The sequence below is a fragment of the Rhinichthys klamathensis genome, unplaced genomic scaffold, assembly GCF_029890125.1.
Source record: "Rhinichthys klamathensis goyatoka isolate OS25496 unplaced genomic scaffold, OSU_Roscu_1.1 h1tg000114l_1, whole genome shotgun sequence".
In the NCBI taxonomy this organism is placed as follows: Eukaryota; Metazoa; Chordata; class Actinopteri; order Cypriniformes; family Leuciscidae; genus Rhinichthys; species Rhinichthys klamathensis.
This window is the reverse complement of record NW_026606651.1, coordinates 3,938,036-3,956,842: the sequence shown is the minus strand read 5'-3', so window position 1 is coordinate 3,956,842 and position 18,807 is coordinate 3,938,036. Positions and strand designations below refer to the sequence as shown.

Sequence of the window (18,807 nt, the reverse complement as noted above, 5' to 3'; positions counted from 1 at the left end):
ACTGTTTGATTCCAGTTTTTTTCGGAGTCGACTCCGACCTCCACCATAGGAGTTGACGAAATCGACTCCACAACTCCATTTACTTCAAAACAGGGTCAGGAATAATACAAGATTGCAGTCGTTATTACACACTAAATGTTTCCCCCTCCCTGAAACAAAGCCTTAAATACCCCACATTAAAACACACACTTTTACCATGTCTGTTCGAATGAGTCAAATTTAGCGATGATGACGTTACCTTGAAATGATGAGTATCCTTAACGTTGTTACCTAATTGTTGCCAATACCTAATTTTACACGGTAAAAGTCACGAGAAACAGCTGTGGTAGAATATGATGTCCGAATGAAATAAACAAGAAGGAAAGTAATGTATTAATGAACCTTATGAATTCCTCGCTTCATTTTGTTCACTCCTTGCTGATATATAGTTAACTAAACTGCCGTGCTCTACACAGGAGAACGAGTGAACAAGTCAACAATGAGGGAAGATTCCTGTGCTGGAGTCGACCCCAACTCTACGGCTATTCAGAGTCGGGGAATCAACTCTTTTGGAGTCCAATCCCCATCACTAATTTCATGTTACTTTAAAATGTAAGGATGTAGCTTAGGGATTTTAGAGCAGAACTACAGTGTTGTTATTTATTTTGTGTCTGTTCATGATGATCAAACGAAAAATCCAATGTATCAAATCAGCAAACACACATTCCCCACTAAAGCCATAATGGCACCGGCTCCCTGACTAACACCCGCCAATCCGTTCCATCTGTTACCCGGCCCACACAACAAACTCATCTTATCTTCCAAATGTTTGCTCCTGTTTTCACAGCTGACAGAAGCGATGCGTTAGTCTGTTATAGGAGCGTTTGTCAGCTTTTGGTTCATGTGAGTGTGTGTTTTGATGCCATTAGGAGAGGTGAGTGTGTTGTCGCTGCCATTATGTGGGGTGTCATAAAGCGAGGTGTTGATTGTCCAAATGTAGAGGTGTAAGAATAAGCAGCAAAAAATAGACCTTCAGCTGTCTGAACAACACACGCATGCTTTCTAATACTGTACTCTCCTAAATAGCACTGAAACTAATAAAAGCATAAACAGTTTAAGCCTGTAGCTGCTCAGACAATGCCTCTGTTCCTAAACCTAGTGGACTGCCTTTGTAGGTCGTATTTTAAGGCTGTACTTCTCTATCAAAAAGTATCAATAAAAGGTTTCAACTTTAAATGTAATTTAATATCAATCAATGTGATCATCAATCATATCAATGTTTATGTGGTTATAACATCACAGCTCACTATGCTTTGGAGCCGAGCTTCTGTGTGTATGTGTGTGCGAGAGAGTACCTCAAAGGTCAGGGTTTGCAGAGAGAAAGGTCAGAAGTCAGTGTAATGACCTGAAGAGCTTCAGCGACCTCACACCTGTTTGAGATCATCCGTTTGGTCACATACCATCACACACACACAATATACACCAGTGTTGTCTGGACCAATATTTAGCAGTGAGCCACTGAACTCACTATCAATAAGCAATGACACACAAGGCAACGTCCAATTTGTGAACGAATCATTCATTTGAACTGGTTCAATGATCAAAACAAGACTATGTTCGGAATGGCATACTACTAAACTATTTTTACACAATCCAGTATACTGAGCACGGTACTGTATACTCACAACTACAACACATACAGGAGACAACCAGACTACCAGTACAATGCAGGAATACTAGAAATATTGTATCCCACAATGCAATGCACCTGACCTTGTTGCTTAACGTTTTGAATGCAAAATTGTGAAGTAATTTTTACATAAAATTGGACTAAAAATACAAAATACCCGTTTTAGTTCCAAAATGATGACTGGGACATGCACATCTTGAATGTGACATACTATTGTTTGAATAATAAGAGGGTGAGTAAATAATGACTTCCCATTTTTGCATGAAAAAAATCAAAGTTTATCATCTAAATTTATCATAACCGTTTCAATGCACTAAATGCTTGTTGTTTTGCGTTTTATTATTGTCTAGTTAGAATCAATGGAAATGGTCAACGGCACACAGACAGCGAGGCAGAGTGAGTGTGTGTGTGTGTGTGTGTTAGCGGGCCGTGAGGGGAATGTGTTAGAGTTCAACATGGGTGAATGGAACATAATCAGCACATGCAGACTGCTCCACATTTATTCTGCTTAAACAAAGACAAACACGCACACACTTTCACACACTAACGAGGGCCATAGCGGCTCCGCTGCCACCTGGCTCATCCCTCCAATTAAGCATTCCCTAACGAGGTGCCAATTAGAGGAAAAGAAAGAATGATACAAAAGCAAAAGGGTCGCAGAGGGCAGAAAACATTAAACAGAGAGAGAAAGAGACAGAAAACAAGGCAAGAGGAAGTAATAGCAATTACACATGACAAGACAGGACGCAGACAGAAATGTGTCTGTTTAGACTCTCTATTTGATCTATTTTTACACGTTATTGTCAGGAGTTTGAAGGGCAAATGTTTAACATTTGTAAAAGTGCTAAAAGGAAGCCCCTATTCACATTAAATCGTTCTGGATGGGAACATAAGCAGTTAAGGATCAAGGTTGTGGGTTCGAAGTACTCTGGAAAGGTTTTGTTCATGACAGAAATGTATGTATGGTCGGGCTGCAATTCTGGGTGATGTAAAGGTACACTATGTAACTTTAGGTGCTCTAGCGGTTAATAAACAAAAGTGAATGCGTCTTGCAGATGAACATTGTAGCTGGAGCTACTTCTCTCCGTTTATGTTTATGACGAGTCACGCAGGTACTGGGCTACTCCGCAGTGGTTGTCGTCCCGCCCGGTCTAAAAAAGTATAATGTAACACCTATTTGTCCAGGATAGAACAAAAAACAGTTTGGAAAATGGATTCATGATGTACTCACTCATTACATTTTGTAAAGTTACAAAGTATACCTTTAAAAAAGCCAAAAATAAATACATGATAAACTGATACATGGCCAATAATTAAATAACAAGTTATTCTTTTTAAATGAGCAATTGTAGTCATTCGCAAATATATCAACTTTACGTGGGTTGTGTCTCGACACGGCACAGCGCGGATGAATCCAATGTTTGAGGAGAGTGTGCAGCTGTTTAGTCACGCGCCGGTGTGGATACTGGCATTCAGAATCATAGATTATTCTTTTTGGAAGTATGACCAACATCATAATTTTCACCGGAAAATGTCATCTGTGCAAGTAACATCCACTTTTGTTCTGACCAACTAAGGGGAAAAAATCATAGTAAATCGCGTTGATTAAATCTAACGATCGCTTATCATATCACGTAAAACCGTGCAAATTATACTTTGTTCTCAAATTGTTAATGTTCACCATCAGCATTGCGTGACTAGATTTAATGCCCTTCAGATATTTATCCTTGTTTTCGCATGGGTCCGGTTGCAGTCTCTTTTTCCAAACTCTCAGTCCAAAGTCTTTTGCATTTTACAGAGGGTGAATCTCCTGTTGTCACTGGTGATTGTCTTTTGAACCTTTCTGGATCCGCCATCAAATTAATAAATTTAATTTTATCAAGTGCTGTGAGAAAAGGCTATAAATCTCCACCTCCAACATCCTCACACGCAACATAGCCTACTAGCCGAGACTCCTTTATGTGTACAGATGTGACGTAATGACGCAAAGACATGCTCGAATCTCCCGCGGAAATCCACCAGTACCACTGGAGTTAAAAACATTATTACAAGCTTACCGTTTTGAATCGAGCTACGGCAAGCAGAGAGTTTTGAACACTGGCTGGTTATGTACTTGCTCAAAAATTTATTTTGGATCATTTTTAACCCAAAAAAGCTACGGACTGCAGCTTTAAGTAAATATTAATGAAATGAAAAAATAGAGGAAATTACTGATAAATAAATAAAATCTCAAATAGCCGTTAAAAAAATGGGAAATTCACAACGAATGAATTGCAGCCACTAATAGTGTCATTTAGGAACCCAATCAGGTAAATGGCATAAACATCCCCACATGTTTCAGTCTGGACATAAAACCTCAACTGTTTTTACACCTGCACGCCTCAACAAAAAAAAATGTACGCAAATGGATCCTACTTAAAGCTCTGATAACCACTCCCACGCAGACATTCCCCTGGAGGTCAGGACCTCTGAACATGACCTTCGACCTCTGTCTTAGGATCAGTCAGTCAGTCAGAGCACTGTGAAAAAGTCGACTGCCTGTGAAAACATACAATATCCCACCCGGAAGAAAAGAAAGACGGATGAATGGAGTAAAGAGAACAAGAAGAGAAAGGATGAGGAATTGAAGCGTGCATGTGTCTTTATATCAGTCAGCTTAGTCTGACCACGAACCGCCCACTTAGACAGGAAGAGATTTTTAGAGCGATATGTAAATGCACCAACCGCTTTGTTTTGTCTTTGCATGTCATTTAAAGGAGGGGTTTATCTTAAAATAGATCATAGCATATACAGGTATGGAAAAAAAGAAATTGACTTGATACTAAATGCTTTAAATGAAATTGTAATTATCCTTCAAAGACGTTCACTGTAGCAGCCTGGGAATTTGTAAACGTGGCAAGTTTGTTTCACAGTGAACTGATAAAACTGTGTGCGCTTTTCGAATCTGTAGCCCAAATCCAGCCAAATAAATTCTTGCCATATTCGAGAGCAATATACATTAGACCTGGGCATTGAGGTTTGTCTGGTTAGCCCCTGCTGGTTAAGATGCACTACCTACTGTACCGATAGGGCTGAAAAAAAAAAAGAAGATTTTTCGATTAATCTTTTTTTTTTTTTAAAGTGTTTGATTCAAAATCAATTCTCAAAGGCCACGAATCAATTTTTTCCATATTTATTTATCTATCACCCAAAAGCCAGTATTAGTTTTCCTGCACTGTTCATAGGCTTGTAGCCTCCATGTTACAGCTAATGCTGTGAGATTTTATGTTTGTTTTATCTTAAACATAAAATAACCTGATCCTGTTTGATTAAGGCATGCGACTGTTCTGACTCAATTTTCAGCATCAATTTTTCATCTTGAATCAAAATCTTGTCTATTCATTGTATGCATTTGAAATATAGAGTTGGGTTCTGTTTTAATATACTCAAGTGTACCTAAAATAAAAAGAGTTTAATATACAGGGTTGTGGCTCTTAATTTCTTTTTATTAATTAACCACTTGTAAACTTATGTTCACTGTTCTTTTTTATAAATATAGGATTTGTATTAAATCTATATTCATTGAGTCGAATCGAAAATTGAATTTAGAATCGAAATCAAAAATCGAATCGAATTGAGAGCTTGTGAATCGAAATCGAATCGAATTGGAACAGCTGAATGTATACCCAGCCCTACCTACCTAATCTATATTCATTGAGTCGAATCGAAAATCAAATTTAGAATCGAAACCGAAAATCGAATCGAATCGAGAATCGAAATCGAATCGAGAGCTTGTGAATCGAAATCGAATCGAAACAGCTGAATCAACACCCAGCCCTACCTACCTAATCTATATTCATTGAGTCGAATCGAAAATCAAATTTAGAATCGAAATCGAAAATCGAATCGAAATCGAGAATCGAAATCGAGAATCGAAATCGAATCGAGAGCTTGTGAATCGAAATCGAATCGAAACAGCTGGATCAACACCCAGCCCTACCTACCATACTGATACAAAAAAAGTATCTTTCTCTGTTAAAAGCCATAAAAAAGCAGCATACAGCATATGTATTAAAACATATCCAAATATATATGCAATGAGACCAACCTGATTATGTTATTTGAAATGATTCTTGGGAGTGGGTGGCTGCTACTGAGTTCTTTTGGAGTTCGTTTTATGTGGTTCTTCAAACGGACTGAGTGTAGTGTAGTTGAAATCAAACTGACTTTTGGTTTCTACAAAAGTATTTTCATCCCTACAGTCTCAGATGCTCTTGAACCATTAATGCAATTTCATTACAAATCACTTCCGCAACGAAGGAAATGAATGAGATTTTACTTCCAGAACCTGACAGTTGGGCTCTGTTCCCAATGACACACAACCCTGGTGTGTGTGTGAGCAGGTGGTGGAGTGGATCTAGGGGTCATCAGTCGTGCTTCAGCTCCCAAATATAGAGCGTCCGTGTCACCGACTACGAGATGCAGATCTCATATCACGCCACAGTCGACCCTCTCTCTCCCGTTCACACTACCGTCTTTATCTGCCCTCCACAGACTGGCATTCAGAGCAGTATCATGTGTGTAGTGTTGTCTGTCTGTTGTCTGTACACTCACCAGAAACATAAAACCACCTCAGGGCCCCCCGAGCATGACCTCTGACCTCTCTTCCTCTCCACAGATATGAGACTCCTGCTAATACGGAGTGTGTTTGCGCACATATAGGTTATGGTGTACCTAAAGCTTCCGTGTTGATCACGTTACGGTGGTATAAAGTGTACAGGTTACAGCAGTGAACGCATGTATGTAAGGTAAAGCTGTGTTGAGTGTGTGTGACTGTGTTTACCTGCGAAGGTATCGCTGTCCCGCATACATTAGCTCCCACTAACCATCGAACCCTGAGCACTGGAAATCTGTAGGAACAAACAAAGCAACCACAGCAATTTGAATAAATATGACTTATGGGATCCCATAAAGTATATGGAAGCTTAAGTCACAGTTAGGGCCAGATTTACTAAACAGGGCAAATTAGTGTGAGAGCGCAATCCCAAAAAAGCGCAGATGAGAGTGGAAAGTTCTGCGCGTGATCTACTGACGACACACAAATTAAAGAACACAGACGCATCCGGATCATTTCCATAATGACCAACGCAATCTACCAATTAGCATCTGGTTTAAAGGAACACGCCGACTTTTTGGGACTTTAGCCTATTCACCATATCCCCCAGAGTTAGGTAAGTCCACACATACCTTTTTCATCTCCGTGCGTGCTCTAACTCTATCTGACGCACCCACCGCTAGCCTAGCTTAGCACAAAGACTGGATGTAAATGGCTCCAGCTAGCATACTAATCCCAATAAGTGACAAAATAACGCAAACATTTTCCTATTTACATGTTGTGATTTGTATAGTCACAGAGTGTACAAATAAAAAGATCATATGAGACACAGACATCTTTTGGTATTACCTGGTCTCCACTGTTTATTGTCGCAGCTCTTTACAATACAACGAACACCCATGATGAACTATGCTTTTCTATCTAGTAATTGCTGACTCTATTACTCCAACTCTGAACGAACTCTCTGCTCCTCACCACGGCGCGTCTCAGGTGCTGCGGTTATCACTCCGCCCAAGTAGCAGTGCTTCGCCTTCAGAGAATATAGTTCCCAATATTTATACGGTTAAAAGATGGCTGTGTCTCATATGACCTTGTTATTTGTACACTCCGTGACTTTACAAATCGCAACATGTAAATAGGAAAATGTTTGCGTTATTTTGTCACTTATTGGGATTAGTATGCTAGCTGGAGCCATTTACATCCAGTCTTTGTGCTAAGCTAGGCTAGCGGTGGGTGCGTCAGATAGAGTTACAGCACGCACAGAGATGAAAAAGGTATGTGTGGACTTATCTAACTCTGGGGGATACGGTGAATAAGCTAAAGTCCCAAAAAGTCGGCGTGTTCCTTTAAGACATGCTTTTTTAGGCAGTAAAAAAATAATGGCACAAATACCAGTAAATTGACTAGCTCATTCTTAGTAAATCACCTTGTATGATCTATTTAAATTCTCTCCTCCAATAAATTTAGCGTCTGGAAGGGAAACTCCAACAAATGCATATGCAATAAGATAAGCCGCAAAAATAACCCTGTCCTCAACCTTTCAGCGCTAAATTTTCAATGTGTGTCTTTAGTAAATCCTGACAGTAGTTTTTTAACAGCAAAAGAGCAAAAAAGCGCTGGAGGAAGCCGTTAGTAAATTTGGCCCAATTTTTTTTAATGTCACTCCATTTAAATTACACTTTCTTGAAAAAAATATCATAATACCTTTTTAAATAATAAATGACACTTGCTTTTAGACTCTTTTTAATTTGAATCAATCAGTAATCACCCAGAACACCCTCATCTAGTGAAATCTAGCATTATCAGTTTCTATTTAAGTAAAATCTACAAAATATATATATATTTTAAATATTTTATACAGAGTGCTTGACTCTTGCATTGTCAATACAAAAATTGTGATGTTATTTTCATCAAGAGGTGCATCAGTTTTTCCTCAAGATCTTGTATTGTCAGTGCAAGAGTACAGCACTCTGTAAAGTCTCCTCCAGCACATCCCAAACACTTTCAATGAGTTTAAACTCTGGATTCATGTGTGAAAATTATTCTTCATGCTCCTCACAACCATTTTTTCACAATTTGAGCCTGATGAATCTTGACATTGTCATCCTGGAATATGGCCATGATGTGTCTTCCTACATGTTTGTTTAAGAAATAAATAAAAAGGCTGCACACTCAATTAGGGTTGGACGAATTGTTGCCAAACATATATCATGCTACAAGCATACTAATCACTGCAATAATGATCCAGTCATAGACTTTTTAAGCATCTGCCTATTAAAATCCAAACAGCACATGTTTTGGGCCGGGCAGTGTATGGCACACCAATAGGTTGAGAAAACTGTTGAAGGGTTATTGGCTGATTATTAGCTGCCTGATGCTGTTGATTTCTGATGTCATGTCACTGCATGTTTCCACCAATCAGATAAAGAAAACAACTAATGTGAAACACAAGACTTCAGACACAACCACATCAGCACCAGTCACAAGTCAGTCAATGTAATCGAATCTGTGAAAGAAAACCCTTTCATACTGAGAGAGAGAGAGAGAGTGAGAGAGGGAAAGAGAGAGAGAGAGAGAGAGAGAGAGAGAGAGAGAGAGAGAGAGAGAGAGAGAGAGAGAGAGAGAGAGAGAGAGAGAGAGAGAGAGAGAGAGAGAGAGAGAGAGAGGGGGGTGTTTAAATGAGTTAGAGAAATTAGCTCTAATTCAGTCTGGGCTATAACGTGTATGGCAAAAACAAATATTTTTTGTACATTCACGGCTCTCTCTGCATCACACACACACACACACACACACACACACACTGAATTTACTGATGTTAATCAGTGAAAACTGAATCAATTTATATGTGGGCCCATAAAGTATTATTTGGACACACTTAAAAATATCAGTAACACTTTACAATAAGGTTTCATTTGCTAACATTAGTTAATTACATTAGATAACATGAACTATTAATGAACAATACTTCTACAGCATTTATTAATCTTATTTAATGTTAATCTCAACATGTACTACTGCATTTTAAAGATCGAAAGTTTTATGTTAACTTACATAAGCAAGTTCCGGTTATGGCGACGCGCTGACAAGACGCACGAGTTGGCTCCGCTGTAATTTGTAAAGATATTTTCTAAATTTTACCCCTGCTTTCTTCAAACTTCGACCACGATTTGTTTTTCAAGTGAATTCTGTCTAAGATGTCGCCGAAACCAGCAAAACAGAAACCGAAAAAAGTAACAGATATTGTCTCCGACTCCGAGGGCATGGACGAATTGCCGGGTGCTGCTCATGGCGAAGAAAATCCACCGCCGAGTTTTGGAGACCATGCGAGCACTTCCCACTCTGACACAAGTGACATCCTTCAGGCAATACACTCAGTTAGAGTCGATATGGCTTCTCAATTTGAAACGGTACTTTTAGCTGTACAAGATGTCAAAAACCAAGCGGCAGAATGTTTCGGAAGATTGACGCAGACGGAGGAACGAATCTCACAAACCGAAGATTCGATTTCTACACTTCAATCGAAGACCAGTGTTCTCGAAAAGAACTTAGCCGCACTTACCTGGAAAATTGATGACCTGGAGAATCGAAGCAGACGCTCCAATCTGAGAATCTTAGGTTTACCAGAAACATCCGAGGGTAGTGACGCATGTGCGTTCCTAGAAAGTTGGCTACCTGAGGCGCTGGACATGGAGCCTCTGCGAAAACCCTTGGCTATAGAAAGGGCACACAGGATTGGCAGTACTCGAAGGTCTGATACGGACACAAATTCAACACCGAGAGTGATGATCCTGAAATTCCTGGATTATAGAGACAAGGAGCGCGTAATGCATGCGGCTAGGGTGAAGAAAGACGTGCTGTTCCAAAACCATCGAGTCATGTTATTTCCAGACCTTTCTGCTGATGTAAACAAGCAACGCAGACAATTCGACGAAGTCAAGAGAAAGTTACGAGCTAAGGGCCTACTGTATGGATTCATCTTCCCAGCTCGTCTTCGGGTAACTGTTAATGGCCGATCTCACGTCTTTCAAACGCCATCCGAAGTTGACAACTTTCTAACGAATTTATAATCTGGTGGCATTATTTCAACGACGGGAATATGTGTATAACGGACGAGCATTCATGTTGACATTCTGTATAAGGGGACATGGTAAATCCAGCGGAGCTCAGGTGGGAAACGACTCTTCGTAAGGGTATTTTCTTTGGTGTGTTTTTTTCTTTTTGGTATACCCAGTTATATGGGGGAAGTTAGAAGTAAAGTAGTGTGTGTATTTGCTGGTGGTTCTCGGCAATACATAGTTGTGGTGTTAAAGTGTTTCTATTTGATGTTTTTATTTGTTTTGGCCTTTATTTTTATTTTGTATTGCTACACGATACAGGTGATTTTATGTTTCAAAATGAGGGAGTGTATTGGATTATCTCATAGTATAAAATTTGGCAGAGATTAGAGAGGTTAAGTTCATTTCATGGAACTGTAGGGGGTTGCATACTCTTACTAAAATCAAACAAGTGATGACTAGGATAAAGCAGCTACAATCTAAAATAGTTTTCCTCCAGGAAACACATTTAATGTCAAATGATATATGTAGAATACGTAATAGATGGCCTGGTCAAGTGTTTTTTTAGCTTCATTTAGCTCCCAGGCAAGAGGGGTTATTACAATGATCCATAAATCAATTCCTTTTCAAACAGTTAAGACAATACAGGATCCTTCAGGTAGATATTTAATTGTTCAAGGGACTTTACTATCTAAATCACTGATTCTTGTCAATATCTATGGTCCTAATGATGACATCCCAAAATGTTATAGTAACCTCTTTCTGACTTTATCCAGTCTCTCTGGGTCATATGTAATTGCTGGGGATTTCAATTGTACACTGGATCCAATTAGAGATCGCTTCTCTGGCTGCGATCAGTCTCATAGACAGACCAGAAAGACCCTTCATTATTTTATAAAGGACTTAAATTTATCAGAAATTTGGAGACAACTACATCCTAAGGATATCCAATACTCTTGCTTCTCTAGAACACACCAGTCCTATTCCAGAATCGACTATTTTTTAATTTCAGCAACAATTTTGTCATATATTACTGATTGCTTTTATGATACAATAGTAATTTCAGACCACGCCCCTATAATACTCACATATTCTGACCCTAGGCTATTAAGTAACCCTCCAAAATGGAGATTTCACCCTAAATGGCTCCTAGATGAAAAACTTTGTGATTATGTCACACGGCAGATAGAAATTTATTTTGATATTAATACAACGCAAACATCGGCTTGTATCAGATGGGAAGCTTTTAAAGTTTTCATTAGAGGTATTCTTATAAGCGTCACAAGCAATAAATCAAAAAGCTACAAAAAAGAATTGACTGCACTTGATACAAAAATTCAACTTCTTGAAAAAAATCCATCACATAAAGATGATTTAACCATTCAGCAAGAATTGTTAACCCTCAGAACTAAATACAATGAAGTATCTGCCAAAAAAGCGGCTGCCAGCCTAATGATGTTAAGGCAAAATTATTATGACCAAGGCGAAAAAGCTGGGAAACTGCTAGCTTGGAGGATTAAACAAAATCAGTCTGAAAGGACAATAAATTCTATTGAAGATATTAATGGCAATATCACAAGTGACCCGGTTACAATAAATGATACTTTTAAATGTTTTTTTGAGACTTTATACACTTCTGAATATTCAAACAATGGTGCACAAACAGCCTTTCTGGATAGTTTATCCATACCTATTCTTCCCGAAGAGGCAAAAATGTCTCTGGACAAGGATATGACGGAACAAGAAATTTTGGAGGCTATTGACAGTTTAACAGCGGGTCGAGCACCGGGGCCAGATGGTCTTAATGTAGACTTTTACAAAAAATTTAAAATAAAATTGGTTCAACCAATTATAGATATGTTTAAAGAATCTTTTGGAAATTGTGTGCTCCCAGACTCCTTAAGAAATGCTCTCATTACGTTACTTCCTAAGCCTAATAAAATAAATACTAAGTGTGAATCATACCGGCCGATTTCATTACTTAATACAGATGTTAAGATATTGAGTAAAATTCTGGCAAGGAGGTTGGAGGCACTTCTACCCGATATAATATATCGAGACCAAAATGGATTTATTAAGGGTAGGCAAGGTCTTCATAATGTTAGAACTTTGCTTAACACTTTATATCTTAGAAAGGGGGATTTGGATACGGCCATTCTATCCCTGGACGCGGAAAAGGCTTTTGATAGGGTGGAATGGCCCTATCTATTTGAGGTCCTGAAAAGATTTGGGTTCGGGGAATTTTTTTGTAAATGGATTGAGATACTTTACACGCGTCCTATGGCCGAAGTACTTACTAATGGTATAGTTTCCAGGACATTTAATATTCAAAGGGGCACTCGTCAAGGGTGCCCCCTATCACCTCTTCTTTTTGTCTTAGCAATCGAGCCACTTGCCGTAGCAGTAAGGTCTCATGGTAACATACAGGGCATCAGATTAAACACCACAGATATAAAAATTTCTTTATACGCAGACGATGTCATATTATATCTAACACAGTTGAATCACTCCATACCTTCCCTAATAAAACTTCTTTCAACTTTTGGTAACTTCTCTGGCTATAAAGTCAATCAATCTAAATCTTGTATTCTTTTATTGAATAAGGATGATAGTCAACTATCAGCTCTTGCTCATTTTAACGTAGTAGACTCTTTCACATATTTAGGAATTAAAATCACAGCTAATATAGATAATGTATCTTCGGTAAATTACCAACCCCTTTTAAATGACATCTCCAAATTCATAGACAGATGGAAAACTCTACCTTTATCTTTAATTGGACGTATTAACGCAATAAAAATGACCGTATTACCAAAAATATTGTACCTTTTTCAAAATATTCCTCTGTGTCCTCCATCCTCCTTTTTTACGTTACTTCGGAAACTATTCACTGATTTCATCTGGAGTAATAAAAGAGCGCGTGTTCGTCTGTCATTGTTATATTTATCATACAATAAAGGTGGTCTTCAATTTCCTAATTTACAGTGGTATTATTGGGCAGCACAATTGCGTTCTACTTTATACTATTTTTCTTCTGAAGTCCTCCCAACATGGCTGGACATTCAATCTTCACTTATAAAGTCAAAATTACCACTTAATCTTTATCTTTATTCGAGAAATATCAAAGTTCTCAGAAAAGACAAGGATATTTTATCTCATAACCCTATTCTCATTAATACAATTAAAGTCTGGTGTGATGTGCACAAGTATATAGGTCAGTCAAATACTTTATCATGTTTTACCCCAATATGGGGTAATGAGAGTTTCAAACCAGCTACATCGGACCCAGGATTTAAACTATGGTATGATAAAGGGCTGCAAAAAATTGAGGATTTTTATAAAGGAAATGACTTAATGTCTTTTGCGGAGATTGTTGCACAGTTTGATATTCCTAAAAAAACATTTCTTTAAATTCCTTCAGTTTAGGAGCTATGTTTCATCCCACCAAGGTACAAAGCTTACAATACCCACTAAGACTTCTTTTGAGATTTTATTATCAAAGTCTTCCCAATCTAAAGGTTTAATATCGATGTTTTATAAACTGTTAGAGTCATACTCTAAAGAATCTTCAGAATCCAAACTGGTCTTATGGAGAGAAGAGTTAAAAATGAACATATCCTTAGATATATGGGAAAATATATGTTTGAAAGCTCAATCACAAACTATTAACAGTAATCTTAAATTAATACAGTACAACTGGATTATGAGAACGTATTTTACTCCAGTTAGGTTAAATAAAATTAATCCGAATTTTCCAGACACATGCATTAAATGCTCAACTGATAAAGGCACATTGTTGCACTGCATGTGGAATTGTCCTAATGTGCAGGAGTTTTGGAAAGAGGTCATTTTACTAATTTCTCAGATGGTATCTGTCAATCTCCCAATGAGACCAGAAATTTTTATTTTGGGGATTTTACCAGAGAATTTGGTGCATTGTAGAAGCACTTGCAGATTCATTGACATCTGTATACTTCAAGCAAAGCGTTTAATAGCTATGTATTGGAAGAAAATGGAAAAGCCACCTATTTTACAGTGGATCAATAATATGTCCTTTTGTTTGTCAATGGAAAAGATTACATACATATTGAAAGGTAAATTGTCTTTTTTTAAGAGTATTTGGAAACCCTTTATATCCTTTATTTCAAATTCTGATTTCAATAATATAATAAATGAGGTAGAAAGAGATAAAATAACTTGATTCTCAACCTATTCTCACCTCATGTTATGACTAGTAAATCATTAGTCATTTAATCATTTACTATTTCTCCTGAAATAGTCCCTCTCATGTCATGATTTGCTTCTCTTGTATGCCTGATTTCTTCCAACTAATGTGTAGCTATCCTATTTGACCTATGCCTGTTTTTTATTTTTATTTTGTTTATATACATGTATACATATACTTTTTTTTTTTTGTCACAATTATTATTCCTTATTTCCTTTTTTATTTATTATTACTATTTATTTATTTTCATTATTATTATTATTATTATTATTTTTATTATGTAAAAGAGATCCAACCTTTTAATTTACGTTATTGTTGTATTATACTGGCATAAGCTGTTGTATCTCAATAAACAAAGTATTACAACTTACATAAGCAAAGGTTAATAAATGTAAGAATATATTCGCTCATTGTTAGTTCATAATGCATTAACTAATGTTATATTTTTTAAATATTCTTGATATTTTGTGTCTAAATGCAACAGCATTTTTATGAAACTTACCCACATTCAAGTGTTGATAAAAAAAATGTATTTTAATATATTTCATGTTCGGATATTCAGACAACAAAATATTCTGGGGGCCATGAAACTTTTGTGAAAATGATCAGAAATGCAGGCGGTGACTGGCAGCTTTTTTGAAAAACACTGGCGGGGAAAGAGTTAAGATCCACATGCTTTCTAGGGCCACTGTAAATTAGATCTATCTTTAATATGGCACGAATGAACGATGCAAATGAAGCATGAAAAGGTCACTTGTGGTGTCCATATTTGTGTTTCTTGGTTTTCATAGAACGTGCGACAAAAGACAATACAAATCTCCCAATTCATTTGCTGATGCTTTTTTAGTGGTGACGAGTGCCTCAGACAGGTGCACATCCTCCATTTGGAAATTACCCATAATTCTCTGCTGATGAACCTGAATGACTAAGCCAGCACACCTGTAGGAATCAAGTTTTCTGCTTTGAATAGTCCAGCAACATATTAAATTTTGCAACATGGACTCAACGTCTATGAGATTTTTTTGTCCTATTTGATCATCCGCCAAGTTTAATCGCAAAAAATACACAGCAGAGAACTAGGTGTGTTTGTTAACACTCTAGAGGAAAGGGGAAAAACACACACAAACCTGCCAATGCAGTCAGGGCAACACACACACACACCTCAGTCGTACTGAACCACAGGGGAAAGACTTCACAGTGCATTGGCTTTTACGGCAGTTGGGTAAAATATTCCGGAGCTAAAATTAGCAGCACGGCACAAAGACCCTCATTGAGAAGAACGTCTGGCACGGAAAGTAAAATCACAGCGAACCTGTCCAAACCGTAAGATAGCTCAACAGCTCCCGACGGTTTACCACAAGACCACATCTCCAGATAAACCTTCCCGAGAGCGAGGTGAATCTGATAGCGCCTCAGAATACGTATGATGACGCTCTAATCCAGCGGTCGGGAACCTATGGCTCGCGAGCCATACCTGGCTCTTTGGCAAAAATCATGTGGCTCGCGAGGTCTCTCACCCTTTACCAACAAACGAGCGAAAAAAAAAAAAAAAAGACATCAATAGAGATCGGCTCTCTGCAGAAAAATCTGCCAGTTACAATTCCCTTGTAGCACAGTCTACTGAAGTTAGTTAAACGTTTATGATAATAAGTATATTCGTGTTGTACCGGCAAAAGTGCGTATTCAGTGCTGGTCGCGCTCACGAGTTTTACGAGTCATCAGAGCTATCAACTTGTCTCTGTGATAACCTACAGCTCCTGCATTGGGATTCAAGCAGCTGCAGCTTGTTTAAGGTAGGCATAATGGCGAAAATCAGCATACACTTTAATACTTTCACTTTTGCCGCTGAGACCCTTTATGACAAATGGGTTTGATAATCCACGCAGATTTCAGTTGACGATTCTGTTTTAAGTTATTACTAACAAAAATTGAAGGAATGAAAAAAAGAGAAGGATGTGCTTTATATTGAAAAGAAATATTAAAAGCGCGATAAGTCGCGAAAGAGAACGGAATTACTGGCAGGATGCTGTGTGCGCGCGCAACACGGAAAAGCATAGCCTTTGTCTTCGGTCGCGCACCGAAACGGCCAAATAAATACAGAAATATATAAAAATGGCAAGTCGAGTATTCACGTAAACACAGTAAATGTAAGCTCTCGCTCTCTCAGACAGAGAGGATTTATGCTCATCAGTTGATAACTCAACCTCACAGTGAAAGCCCTTCACAATTAATATTGAAACTTTGCTAAATATTTGTTTGTTTTTAGCCTAATGCTGTTGAAATTATTGATAAAAAGCACGTCTTTAATAATAATATTATATAATTATTTTACTGTGGCTCTTTTGGAAAAATGCATTAACCAAAAATGAAAAAATGGCTCTTTGGTCAAAAAAGGTTCCCGACCCCTGCTCTAATCCTTAGCGCCGGAACACCGGTCACCTTGGAAACTCCAAGGATTCCCTCAGAAGTCCCTAAGTGTGTGTGTGTGTGTCTTGCAGACGTCTCTATTTCAGCGCGAGTCACTGAAGGATAATACTCACATCTCTTCTTTCCCGCTGAGCTTTAACACACACAGAACAACACTGGCTCTGTTGAAAGCTGCTATTGTTCAAGTAGATACTTCAGAACAATAGACGCCATCAGCAAAGCTTCACAACACCACTAATATCCTCCTGGGACCCAAGAATAGACTTTTGTCCACTGTAGTGGACATTATATTTTAGTGAATTTCTCTGACATCATACATGTCACATGACACAACCTGGGTGTCCTGTAAAGAGCACATTCAGGACTTTTCAGAGATACCAAATGTTTGGAGGTTTCACCATGAAAACAACTTCTCCTTGGTCTTTAAAAATGTCTGACATTAATTTAGTGATCAAATGTAGCATTCTTATGGAAATATGATAATATAGTGTAATTATAATATAAATTGGACTACTTTTCAAATTGTATTTCATAAAACAACATCTCAGGAAAATGTTAAGGGGTTTAAAAAAAAAAAAAAACTTTCTGTTACAGAACAGGGCATTGATTTCAAACGTGTCCACTGTAGAGGACATCAGGACTAAAATCATGTTTATCAGGCATTCTGGGAGACACAACAAGTGAATATGGAAATAAATTATACATCAATATTCCTATGAAATGTTAGATATTATTATTAAAATGTTGCCAATTATTACTCCAATTATTACCCTTTATTCTTTCATTAAATGTTGCTCCCAGAACACATTAATGTGCAAATTAGATACAGTGTATAGATACATTGCATTGAATGGGAATATTAACTTATGGCCATTTTACCCACATATTGCAAAAAGTAAAATGGTGTATCAATTCATTCCATTATTTCTTTCATAACATAGTTGAGAATAATCTTTATACAAATTTTGGTTGAAAAAATCCTGAAACCCCAAAATGTATTGGTGATTGAAAAAAAAAATCCCATTGTTTTTGCCTATACATATAATTTCATGTCATTTTATTTTTTAAACAACTTAGTCCTGGCGTCCACTACAGAGGACATAGCATAACGTATGAATAAAATATTATTTTATATATATGTTTTTTTACCATTTGTTTATTGTGCTCTAAACAGTGTGATGACATGGAAAAAAACTAAATTCAAAAAACTTTTTTTTTCTGGGTCTCAGGAGGATATATCAGCCTATTACACGTTACAAATTAGTACACTGATATATGAGTTTATCTATGGTGATATCTGAAGAGCCCATTAAACATCAACCAGCGAAAGAATGCTAAAGCAGCCAATCAGAAAAGCTTAATGATAGCAAATGAGACTTTGTTCAAAAACTTACTAAATGAACAGTATTAAAGAATATTCAGAGTTCAGTGTTGATTACCACACAAATATGTTCTTAAAAAAAGAAAAAAATCAGTGAGAGGCTTGATTGAGGCCAAATGCTTATTGTTGCAATAGTACAGCCATGAGACGTATGAAATATCTGTGGAAGTGTAACTAGGATCTGATTTGATTTTGTTTATTTCTGAATATAAAAATGTCGACACATTGTAAAAGTACTATCTCTGTCCCTTGTTTTAAGTGATTTTGTTCTGATGTTGTGCTTGTTGTTGTTGTCGTCTGTTGCTGTTGTACAAGCAGGACGTGGCAGTTGGTCAGTGGGGTATTTGTCCCGCCCCTCGTCCACTGTGATTGGACGGCTGGCCAAAAGTGACAGTATGGGGGTTTACGTGGAGCATTGTATTCCAATTACAATCAGTTTAAAAGTCCAACCCGGAT

General features: G+C 37.6%; 1 protein-coding gene across 2 annotated transcripts in view; it reads right to left on the bottom strand.

Moving 5' to 3' along the window:
* bmpr1ba (bone morphogenetic protein receptor, type IBa) overlaps window positions 1-18,807 on the bottom strand; it is a 68,671-nt gene that overhangs the window by 34,274 nt on the left and 15,590 nt on the right. The window contains exon 2 of one of the 2 annotated variants that reach the window (XM_056254842.1): window positions 6,492-6,558. The exons of the other annotated variant lie outside the window; for it this stretch is intronic. The gene's annotated coding sequence lies outside the window, so the exon portion shown is untranslated. The remainder of the gene's footprint in view (window positions 1-6,491; window positions 6,559-18,807) is intronic. 2 annotated transcript variants of the gene reach the window in all.